The 12,505-nt window shown below is 52.5% G+C and overlaps 2 long non-coding RNA genes across 2 annotated transcripts; both read left to right on the top strand.

Moving 5' to 3' along the window:
* The first annotated feature begins 7,860 nt into the window (after positions 1-7,860).
* Positions 7,861-8,261, top strand: LOC117189942. Its single transcript, XR_004473609.1, has 3 exons — positions 7,861-7,899; positions 7,980-8,156; positions 8,223-8,261. It is a non-coding gene; the product is annotated as an uncharacterized LOC117189942 (long non-coding RNA).
* Positions 8,262-10,227: 1,966 nt separating this feature from the next.
* Positions 10,228-11,841, top strand: LOC117189943. Its single transcript, XR_004473610.1, has 3 exons — positions 10,228-10,247; positions 11,441-11,743; positions 11,815-11,841. It is a non-coding gene; the product is annotated as an uncharacterized LOC117189943 (long non-coding RNA).
* The last annotated feature ends 664 nt before the right edge of the window (positions 11,842-12,505 follow it).

Genomic DNA, 12,505 nt, shown 5'->3' on the forward strand with positions numbered 1-12,505 from the left:
CGTCGACTCCACAGAGCCACAGGGCCGCTTTGCCAGTAAGGTCCGTGGCCCAATCGCTGCTGCTGCCCACCTTATGTGGTTCGCTGTTCGCTTATATGTGCCACCTCAGAGCCAAGCTCGCGCACCGTCTGCGTCAGGAGATCCTGTGCGGCCCTGCAGTGATTCAGGTTGAGTTTGTGAAGGCATAAGCCTCCACAGCACTAACCACGACACCATCCCCTGGAGGGACCGCCCCGACGGCTGGTTATCTAATTTCATTATTTCATTATCATTTTTTATCCGATTCTTATTACTTCTATTATAATTAGTATTACTTAGACAACGAACAATGAATCCTTAGTTTCCCCAATTAAAATAAGAAATAGGCTAAGAAAACCCCTAAAATAGTGAGGCGTTTTACTTATTAGCAGCGAAGAGACAACACGAAAGAGAGACGCCTACTACGGCCACGCAGCAAAGAGAGCCGACATGGAAGAGAAGGAAACGAAGAGACTCGCCGGTCGCTCTTACGCCCACGCAGCCAAAGCAAGAGAGAGAACGGCCGAAGGCAAAGGAACAGCATGCAAGAGAGCGAAGCCTCAGAGAAGCCGCCGATCGCCCACGCAGCCGAGGCCGACAGCCGAAAGCTGCGCAGCCACGAAGCGGCGGAGAAGCTGCAAAAGGTAAAGCAGAGGCCTGGCACGATCCAGCGCGGGCCAGGCTCGGGTGTGATCTCGGAGGGCTGAGCCAGACCGGTTGTGCGGCGGAAGCCAAAATAGATTTAAAAACTAGCCGTGACCGCGCCGTGTACGCAATAAGCCGGACGCGGTGAATAAAAACCAGCTGTGACCGCGGTGTGCAAAGGAAGCCACCGTCGTGACGAGGACCGGCCGCCGGACCCAAGGAAGGGAAAGCAAGGGTGAGCCACCTCACGTATGTGAGCTCTGGGGGGGATAGATCGGTGCAGTAGGCAGGGTGTACGCACAGAACCAGAAGTTTTCCCGAAAATGTTGTAAATTTTTGTCATTTATTCCCCCCACAATAAAGACACCCAACTCAACCCACCGGTTTCAGAACTTTCGCCCGTAGGAGTCCCTCAGCCCCACCCCCTCTCTTCTCTATTCCCTGGGGCCCGGGATGTGAGTCGTGGATCATGCGGCATCCCCCAAGCTGGGCTTCCCTTCCCCATACCTGTCTCCCCTGGGGACCCGGCAATGCTGGATGTGAGTCGTGGATTCACGCGGCATCCGCAAAGCTGGGTTCCCTCTCCTACACCCTCGCCCTGGGGGACCGGCGATGCTGGATGTGAGTCGTGGATTCACGCGGCATCCGCAAAGCTGGGTTCCCTCTCCTACACCCTCGCCCTGGGGACCCGGCGACGCAGATGTGAGTCGTGGATCATGCGGCATCTGCTAAGCTGGGCTCCCCTCTCCCCTACCCTTCCGACCCCTGACCCAAACCCCCTCCTCCCGCCTCGCATGACCACTTCCTTCCGGCCTGAGAACTTCCTTACAGATGGCGCCCGAGCAGGGACTACAACCTTCTTCGACGCGAATGGAGACCCACGATCGGGACGCTCGTGATGCTACGCCAACATCACCTGTCCAAAGCGGCGGACAACTTCGCTGCCAAACTGGCTCCCAAATATGAGGGGCCTTACAAAGTAGTAAAATTTATTTCTCCCACCATATCACGACTCCAGAAGCATCCAGGAAGACAACGACGAACGGCCGGACTAGCCGACCTCAAGGCCTACCACGACAACGAACACACACTCACCAGCGAAGACAACGAAGACAACGATGACGACGACCCCAGCACCAGGAAAACCGCGAGTTCATGAGGGCCACTTATGGTATTGCGCTGCCGTAATGTCCTCGCCCCGCAAGGGGAAACCGCGTCCACACTCAGTAAGATAGCTTAACTCCCCTTAAGGGATTAGAGTAAGACATAGCCAGAAACTAGAAAATGCACCGATCAGGGAAACCCAGGGCACAGGACACATCAGTAGCACAGGGCAGGTTCTAACCAAACAAGGTTTCTTCCCCCCACCAGATCCGACATGGACAACCCAAGGACGAGCGACGCACAGCCTCTAGAGGCAAAGGATGGCACGGAGGGGCATCCTAGGGGTGCGTCGCCGCCCAGCTCAAGGCAACCACGGTCCACGACGAGCCAACCACCAGCAAGCCACCACTCTCCGAACCCGCAAGCAGAACCGGGCAACACCACGCAGCCTGGACCATCAACAGGAGCCGTACCACGACCACCCAGGCCACCTAGGCCATCCCGACGTCGGGCCCGCCCCGAAGGCCCACCGTCGCCCCGCCGGGCGACAAGCCATGACCTGGGCATGGCTCAACGACGTCGTCCATCCGAACACGTCACGAAGCAACCTGGCTGGGATCATCACAGTGGAGGCGATGCGGCCATCGGACTCAGACGAGGAGGTCCGAGCAGGCCGGGCCCAGCAGGAGCCACCAAGACGCCTACGCCGCCTGTTCCAGGCCAAGGAACAGGCACCGCCGTCACCCCACGCGCGACTCGAAGACGCGTCGAGCCAGGACACGTCAACCTGGACCCCAACTCCGAGGGCAGAGCAGCTCCCCAGTCGCGCCCAAACTGCGGCTGCGGTCCCCACCACCACCGCCCTATTACCTGTACCGCATGGGAGAACCGCTGAGCCCACGGCCGAGCTACGACAGCAGCTCCGACGAAGGGTTCACCAGCCCCACGATGGAGGCCGACAAGCACTGGGAGCCGACCTGCCAGGCAAGCACCGATGAAGAGTTCTTGCACGACCGACGCTTCGGAAAAGCGGGTGGCCGCCCATGGGTCAAGCACTCCGTCCGGGAGCTAAACCGCCAACTGGAGGCCGAGCGGGCCACGACGGGCCCATACTCGGACGTGAGCGAGGACGAAGATGGGCCGGCCAACTGCCAGAAGAACAATCCAGCCAACATCGCGGTTGACGTGGCACCTTGGACCACCTGGAAGGACGCCGACAGGGACGGCCCATCACCCCACCCGGGCCCGAGAGGGAGATCATCCCCGCGTCGGACAACGACACAACAAGCGACGACGAGGTACAGCTCCTAGGAGAGGACGACACCACTCCGCTACTGATCCGCGACGGCAGTCTGGGCGATGCGCTGCCCCGACGGCTCCGGAACCTCGGCCTTCAGGATGAACACGAGCCACCCAGACACGTAACCGGCAATGAGCTGCCCCAACTGCTCCAGGAACTCGGCCTGGGGGACGGTACCCCGATACCCAGGGATGACGGAGACGAGGAGGTAGTCTGGATCCTGGGAGGGCAGGAGAACCCAAACGGCCCGATCCCGGACACCAGCTGGGACGACGGGTGGCACGCCAGACTGCAGGAGTGGGACGCGCAAGAGGAGGCGGCAGCCCCGGAAAGAAGGGAGAATCCCGATTGGCAGCCGCTGGACCACGCACCAATGAAGTGGCTATCGCCAGTTCCCACCGACCACAACGCCCCGAACCCGGAACCGACGAGCTGCACGGCCCGAGAGGCCGAACCAGGAAACGCGAGCCAACCAAAGGAGGACAGCGACCTGTCATTGGGTTTGGAAGAGGCACACAGCCTGTTGGAAGGCGCCAGCGCTCAGGCAAACGCGGCGCGTCACGGGCGCAGCCGGATCCGCAGCTTAGAACACCACGACGGCCAACGCTTCCGCGTATGCATCAGCGGGAATTTGGTGCGCATTTCACTGCGCCCCACCCCGAAGTAGGAAGGGAGTGTGAAGGCATAAGCCTCCACAGCACTAACCACGACACCATCCCCTGGAGGGACCGCCCCGACGGCTGGTTATCTAATTTCATTATTTCATTATCACTTTTTATCCGATTCTTATTACTTCTATTATAATTAGTATTACTTAGACAACGAACAATGAATCCTTAGTTTCCCCAATTAAAATAAGAAATAGGCTAAGAAAACCCCTAAAATAGTGAGGCGTTTTACTTATTAGCAGCGAAGAGACAACACGAAAGAGAGACGCCTACTACGGCCACGCAGCAAAGAGAGCCGACATGGAAGAGAAGGAAACGAAGAGACTTGCCCGGTCGCTCTTACGCCCACGCAGCCAAAGCAAGAGAGAGGCTTGCTTTTCATCCTCCTCCATTCCTATTGTTTACTTTAGGATTTGAATTTCGAAATTAAAATCTCCCTCCGTTGGCGCGCAACTCCAGCTTTCTCCAACACTCTGGCAGCCCTGGGTCGATCGGGGCTGTCTGGCAACACCGTCCGTGTGGCAACTCTACGCGATCACCTGTCTGGCGGCGCGATCGGCTGCTGTGTGTGCAGCTCCGGACGAGAGAAAGAAGAAAGAAGAAAAGTTAAGTGAAAATTCCTTTTTTCCCTCCACCAACAATGTGGAAAGTGGAAGTGGAAGGCGCCAAAACAAGGGTTCACCCCCCCTTCCCCTGCTGCCTGGAGCGCACTGATTGTGCCCCTGCATCAGAGCGGGATGCCGGTGGGGCCGGTTTTTATACGCAGTACGTACCGTTTTACACTTGGCTTGTTTCCCAGAGGGCAATGCCGGCTAGCTGTCGACCCCAGGGCTGGGTAGTTCCCCTTGCCCGCCAAATGTAGACAAAAAAGGAGACATACTACTTCTCGGGACATCAAAACTAACAACAACCTAACAAAAAAGAAAATCATAAACAGACGGCTATCAAGTGGGTGAAGCTTGGGTGTTATCACTTCGCGCGCCCGCCCTACCTGTGACCAAACACAACGTTCATTTTGGCCACCCTCTGCTGGAACGGTAACGGCTGGCCTAATCCATGGCATACGCCACGCGTCCTCCCTCTATTTTAAATTTAATGCATCATGCTTCAATATATATCCAAGCTTTAATAATCGTAAATTGACAATTTCATCTTTCTCATTAATAAATAGCTATACTCAAAATTATAACTAACCACTAAGAAACACCAAAACGTTCGACACAAAGGCAAACAAGGAAATAACTGCTGAAATTTCGTTCAACCAACAGTGATACCCTCACCCATACGTAATGGAATATGTGTAGATGAGTGGATCCAGTTTTACGGGAGTTAATTTAACTCGGGCCCCTACGGAGACTTAACCTACCAAGAGCTCTTGTTAAGGGCCCCCGGGACATAAACAATAAACAATATTTTTCCACAAATCGCTCGACCAAATACGGTGGACTGATGGGACCCCCGCGTCACCCACTAAGGGTTAATCTTCTGGCACTGAACAGCTGATCGCAGATTTAGGTTCGTGAAAGGTGTTGGTGTTTTTACATATTTTTTTTCAATGGCCAAGATTTTACGTTAAACGGTTTAAGCTAATACTAATTACTAAATAAAGGACAACACACGGAACAAAATAACATTTAATGTGGAACGGTGTTTGATGTGCGGATTATGTTTTTTTCTTTAAGTTCAAACGACGTGGGCGATCGCTGGCCGTGGCCGGTCAGCCCTAAATTTATATAGGTCCGTGTATACGTATGCGCGTGTGTTTGTGTGTGAATAGGGTTTCGGGGTTTTTACTTGGTGAATGAGACCAAACGTGTGGCACGCACTGGAAGGCGATGCAACGATCGTGCGGTGTGGCTAGAATCGCCCTGGCAGCTAAATCGTCCTCTTTTACCCTCCCCCTTCACACGTCCCGCGCTACTTGGCTCACACACGCGCAACTGGAACGAACTCACTCAGGTTCCGTTGGGCAGTCTTCTTCTCTGCAGTCGACTTTCTCGAACTCCAGTGTCCCTCTCCAGGAAACCTTCTGGCCCGGTTCTGGTGGCTATATTCCTTGCCGGCTGTTAGTAAAATTTTCTGCATTACAACCTATTTTATCGCCCGCCTTTTCTGTACTCACTTCAAACTTTCTGTTTTAAGCACAAAATTTCAAATTTCGACGTTACTCCGTCCACGCTCCACGATTTCCATAATCCAATCCACGTTTTCTAATATTTTCACTCCTATTTATCCCTTTTTCCCTTACTAATACATATAACTAATCCTATTCTCTTCCTTATATCCCCAGTAACGGCTCCAGCCTCCCTGGACTTCCGCTAGATGGCGCGTCGCCCTCAGCCCTGGCCACCTATCGTTCAGGTGGGACTGGAACACCACCACGAGTATGTCGTCAGTCCCAGGAGGGACAACATACGCGTGGGCATGCCCACCGGATTCCGGAACACTATTGAGCACACGCCGGCGTGCCCTGCATTCTTCTGCCGCGCCCAACGTAGGCCACACCCACACCTCACTACATTCTCAGGTCTTTGGCGTGGTACACTCCTATGGGACGGCCGTTAAGGTCCTCCAGAGCATACGCGTTCTCTCCTACTGGCTTCACTACCCGGCATCGGATGAATTTGCGCGCGAACTTGGCATTAAAGCCTTTTCCGAAGTCACTAAGGACAAAATTTCGGCGGAATACCTCTTGTCCCGGCCTCGCGTAAAACACCCGAGCTCGCTGGTTGTATCTTACCCTACTACGCTCGTATGCCTGATGTAAACTAGCGCGAATCCTCTCTTGGATGAGTTGTCGCTTGTCCTGACCCTCCAGCAGCGATATGTCATGCTCGCCGATTGACCGCAGTCGCTTTTCCCGCTTGTGGCATGACCCCTGCCAATACATTTGCTGCCCGAAGACTGCAAAGAATGGTGTTACGCCTGTTGCCTCGTGAACCGAGTTCCTAATAGCCAGTTCTATCTCCGGCAGATGCACATCCCAGTCCCGGTGATCGTCTTCCAGATACGCCCGAATCGCGCTGAGTACTGTGCGATTCACGCGTTCGGCTGCGTTACTCTGCGGAGAATACACTGGCGTCCTCATATGAGTGACTCCGAATGCATCGGTCATCTCCTTAAAAGTTTTCGAGACGAACTGAGCCCCATTGTCCGAGTGAATCATCTCCGGCACTCCAAACTTGTAAAACACCTCGTGAACGAGGAATCTTACAACTTCCTTTGCTCTGGCCTTGGTCATGGTCTTTAGGAATGTGAACTTAGAGAACTGGTCAACTACAATAAATATCCACGCCTGACCGTTCTTTGACCGCGGATATTTGCCCAAAAAATCAATATAAAGTTTTTGGAACGGGCGCTCAGTGACCACTTCTTGCCCCATCCCGACCTGCATCCGATAATTCGGCGCTTTCGACTCCTTGCACACGGTGCACCGTCGGATATAATCCCGCACCTCTATCGCCATGTTCGGCCAGTAAAACTGCCTACGCAGTTCCGCAGTTCTCTTCCGAATGTGCTTTGTCTATCAACGCGGCCGTCAGCGAACTCGGAACCCACAATTTCCAGACGGCGCCCTCCAGTTGATCATCCAATCGTTCAAAGCGCATGCGCTTGAATATCATGCCGTCAACAATCTGGAGATCAGGTAAGCGGTCTTGGTTCTCTGTTATTTCCTTCCTTAACTCCTGATATTCTCCAGATTCAAAATCCACCGTTTCAAAACCCAGGATACTACTCGGATCCACTTCCAGCTCTTCAATACTGCGTGACAATGTATCTGCCACTACATTGTCCGCTCCTTTCCGGTGTTCTATGCCGAAATCGAAGGCCTGCAGTTGAAGGGACCAACGAGCTAAGCGACCATCCAGGTTCTTCATGGTCATGAGCCATTTGAGACTGGCGTGGTCAGTTATGACTGTAAACGGCATAAGTTCTACGTACGGACGGAACTTAAGGATCGCCATGAGGGCTGCCAGACACTCTTTCTCTGTCACCGAGTAGTTTTTTTGGTGGCAATTCAGTTTGGCAGAGAAAAACGCTATGGGCCTCTCGTTCTGCTCGTCATCCCTTTGGAAGAGTACGGCTCCTACTCCATAATGTGAGGCGTCGCACTGTATGTAGAAGTGCCGCTTGAAATCCGCGTGTACCAGGACTGGTGCCGAGGTGAGTGCAGCTTTTAGCTCCCCCATGGCTCGTTTTGCCTCCTCCGTCAATTTAAACTTTCCATTTCCCGACTTTTTCAGGGCGTCTGTGAGCGCACCGGCCATCTCAGCATAGTTTTTCATAAAGCGCCGGTACCAGCCCGCAGTTCCCAGGAAACTACGCAATTCTCGAACAGATATCGGCTCGGGAACGCGCAAAATGGCCGACACACGATCCGGATCCATCTTCAGCGCTCTTCCTCCCACTATAAATCCCAGGTATTTAATGTTTTTATAGCAAAAATGAGATTTGCTCAGCCCTATCGTTAAATTTGCTTCTCGTAGACGCTCGGCAACCTGTCGCAGAATCTTCACGTGCGTTTGGAAGTCCTCAGCTATAATCAGCAAGTCGTCGAGATACGCATAGACGTTTGAACGCATCTCAACCGGAATCACCTTATCGCCCAGTCTACATAGGCGTTGTGCGGCGTTGCAGAGGCCAAAGGGCATCATACGGAACTGGTACAGAGGCCGTCCCGGCACCGTGAACGCCGTATATGGTCGACTCTGCTCGTCCAGCTCGATTTGCCAAAAAGCGAATTTTAAGTCGACGCTGGAGATATATATCGTCTGATCGAGACGCGACAAAATCCCCTCGATGCTAGGAAGTGGGTAAGCGTCCTTCATGGTTACTTTGTTGAGCTTTCGGGCATCGAGGCAGAAACGATTTTTGCCCGGCCTTCGCACCACGGTGGTACGGTTGCTGCACGGACTATCACTGTACTCGATGACTCCCAAAGCCAACATTTTGTCCACCTCACCACACACCACTTCCTGCATCGCTGGCGACAGCGGGTAATGTCGATCCTTCACAGGCTCGGCCTTCTCCACCAACTGAATTTTGTGAGTCTCTCTCGACGTCCTCCCCAGGCCTACGGCTTCGAAAGTCAGAAACTCTGCCTTCACCTGATCCAAGGCTGCCCTTTGCTCTTCTGACAACTCCCATTCTTCCTGCACTATCTCCTTCTCCGGGCCTTCCACATAGTGAGCGACTTGATCAGCCAGCACTTCTTCCACTAATCTGTGGGATGCCCCTACTGGACCTTCTCCCATCACCTCAGGAGCCAATGAGAATACCCGCCAAAAGTCTACCCCCAAGTAAATTTCCTGTTCCAAGAACGGGCATACGAAAAACGTGAATCTTTTTACCTCTTCCTTGTATTTCACCGGTAATTCCACTCGGCCAACGATTGCGCGATCTTCCCCATTCGCTACCTTCACTATAGAAGAATATCGACGAGCCTCCACGCCCAGCTTCTCCAGGAATTTCTGACCATTACACCCTAGCATGCTGTGTGTAGCGCCTGAATCCAACAGGCCTCGCACGGACTCGCCCATTATAGAGATTTCTGCGAAAACTCTCGGGTCTTTCTTGCACCAACGCTTTACTGAAGCAATCACCTGCCTCCTCATAGCTCGCCTTTGCTTAAAACGGGATCTCGCCTTTCTCACCCGCACCGACAGTGCTCGCATACCATCCACTCGTAGTTCAGAAAATATTATATTTCTGGTTTCTAAATAATTTCTTAAGCGCTCTTCATATGATAAGTTCCTTAACCTAGCATGCAATTTACGTCTATCTAATTCATTTTTTTTTTCTTCTACTTTCTCTGCGCAGGCCCCTTCTGTGAGCGTGATTCGCCTGCTTGGATCGCACCCCTCTTCACGTTTCCCTCGCAATTCGGACAGGTTGGACAATATGCATCGGGCTTTCCACACCGGTAGCAGAAAATTCGCCTCTCCGATGCCATACAGTCCCTAAAGCCATGATCGGTCTGCCCGCAGTTCCAGCAAATCAACTTCTGTGGAACACGCTGTGTCACTTGCGCTTCCTCAATGACCTCTGCCTCTTCATCGCCAATCGACCGATCCTGCGCGACCTCGCTGACGTTCGCATTCGGCCCGCGACCATAGTTTGTGGCTTTGGGTGCTCCTCGCCACGAAGATCGAGCCTTCCTCTTCAGATGTGCCTCTATTTCCACGCACTCATCCCGCAGTTGGTCTAAGGAATAAACCCGTAAGCCGTAGACGAAACTCGCTATCTCATCTGTGAGTGCCTTTTTGACGATTTTTACCATCTCCTTTTCAGGTGGTGGCATCTCCAACCTCGACGCGAGCTTTCTCATGACATGGAAAAAGTCTTCCACACTCTCGTTTGACCGCTGCATTCTTTCTCGCAGTTCTCTCATGCGGTCGAACTCGGTCGACTCGGAAACGAGCAATTAAGTCGCCCCTTAGTTCCTGCCAAACACCAACGCCATGATCCCGGATGTACTGCCAGTACCATTCCCGCGCGTTTCCTGTAACCAGGTGATGAAATCCCGTTAGAACTTCATCCCACGGACAGCGGCATTGGGCTTGTAGGAATTCAATTCGGAACACAAAATCCTCGACTGTCATTTTGTTGCTGTCTCCGTCGAACGTCACGTCCCATTTTTCGACTCGGCCCCACCGCGGCCAAGGTCTATAACCCGGCGGATTTGGATGCGGATCTTCTCGAGGAATCCCACCAGCTCTCCTACCCTCGCCACGACCCTGACCCGAGTGTCTGAGTGCTATCGGGTTTCGCCAATTTCGCGCTTGATGCCCACCCCGTTGATGCTGCTCACTGGATGCGGTCGGTCCTACTCCTGAAGACGGTCCGGACCAATACCACCTCGCCCCGAGCGAGCCAAAAATGGGTTTTGTGGCGGAATCGGCGCATCAGTCGTGCTAGACGGCTTCCTTTTCGGGATTGCTCCTCGATACTCCTGCTCGTGGTGAACCTCCTCCCGCTGCGGTTCCTTCTGCTGCTGCAGCTGTCTAACCGGCTGGAGTACCTTGTTGAGTTGGTGCATCATCTCGATAAACCCCTTACGCAACTCCTCCTGCAACACCCGACTAATCGAGTCAGTGTTCGCTGCCCTGTGTGTCGCATGAGCCTGGGCCAACGATACGTTGACTGCTGATGCCAGTTCGGAAGCAAGCGTGGGTGTAGGACCGGACATTGGCCATTCTTCTGACCTGGCCTGGACCGGTGCTCTTGGCAACCCACCCACAGCTCCAAGTTCCTCCCGATCTTGATCAAACATCGACCCTGACACTTCTCCTATCTGGTCCACCGTTTTGTTTACGCGTGATCGCGTATGATACTGTCGACTACCCCCTTCTTGTGGCATCTGCACCGAGCAACACCAATATTACAAAAAAAAAAATGGAAACTCCTAAACTAAGATAATATATATAAATAAAGAAATAAATACCCAAAGAAATAACTAGTAAGAATAAATAACACCACGCTTCGGACCAATAAATACTCCGATAAATAAATAAATAAATACCGATATAAATATTGCGCCAACCAGCGCCGTTAACGAGATATATGCAATTAAATATTTGAATAAATAAATAATAACATACATGTATATTCGATCGACACCTAAGACACTCAAACTTCAAACACATTCAACACAACACAAAACCTAACAACAAAAATTCCTAACAGTTCTTCTTCTTCTTACAAGATTCATTAAGAGGGGGGATACGTGACTAGCCGGGACCAGTAACCGCTCCAGTTTCTGCGCTCCACTTGACTGCGCTCTACTCTAGTCATCGCTCTAAGCGATGGCCGATAAACGAGAAGCCTCACGGTGCATGAGCTCACTTTGCTTGTGATTTGTTCCTGTCATCCATCATACCGATCTGCCATGACAACAGATGCATCGCGGGTTGTCTTTACGACTCCCGGGCAACCTACTCCTCACCACCTCTCGGCAGACAGACAACAGGTTCAAAAGCACGAAAGCGGCTTTGTTTTAAACAAACAGGTGCGAAACTACAATGAACATTTACCTACATGACTTACTCTAACTTATTCCAATATCACATTCCATCACAGATTTATTCGATATCACAGTCCACCAGGCAATGTGTCCGTCGCAAACTCCCTGTCCATTTTTTTGTTGAACGGCAGTGACTTACGTTCACTTGCGACATCGAATAGCGACAAAATGTTCAACTGTAATTCGTAAGTCCCTATCACATATTTTATATATCCGTTAACTGCCTCCGTCTATCCATCCCTAGCACCACGCGTAAACAAAACGGTGGACCAGATAGGAGAAGTGTCAGGGTCGATGTTTGATCAAGATCGGGAGGAACTTGGAGCTGTGGGTGGGTTGCCAAGAGCACCGGTCCAGGCCAGGTCAGAAGAATGGCCAATGTCCGGTCCTACACCCACGCTTGCTTCCGAACTGGCATCAGCAGTCACCCCGCGCCATTAAGGACCAGCTTTACGCTCACCTTAAGCCTGCAGCAGCGACTTCTGCCGGGACAGCTAAACTGCACTTCGCGAGCTGTCGTCTTCTCCACAACATTTATTTTTTTTCATTCCCCTCATCTGCCTTTACCAGCCCGAGTGACATTTCTTGTAATACCACCCGAACCTGCGTCAGTCCAGATGCATGCGAATTCGAAAATTATATTGGACGCCATTTGTTACACTTGGCTTGTTTCCCAGAGGGCAATGCCGGCTAGCTGTCGACCCCAGGGCTGGGTAGTTCCCCTTGCCCGCCAAATGTAGACAAAAA

This window comes from Drosophila miranda, assembly GCF_003369915.1.
Source record: "Drosophila miranda strain MSH22 chromosome Y unlocalized genomic scaffold, D.miranda_PacBio2.1 Contig_Y1_pilon, whole genome shotgun sequence".
In the NCBI taxonomy this organism is placed as follows: Eukaryota; Metazoa; Arthropoda; class Insecta; order Diptera; family Drosophilidae; genus Drosophila; species Drosophila miranda.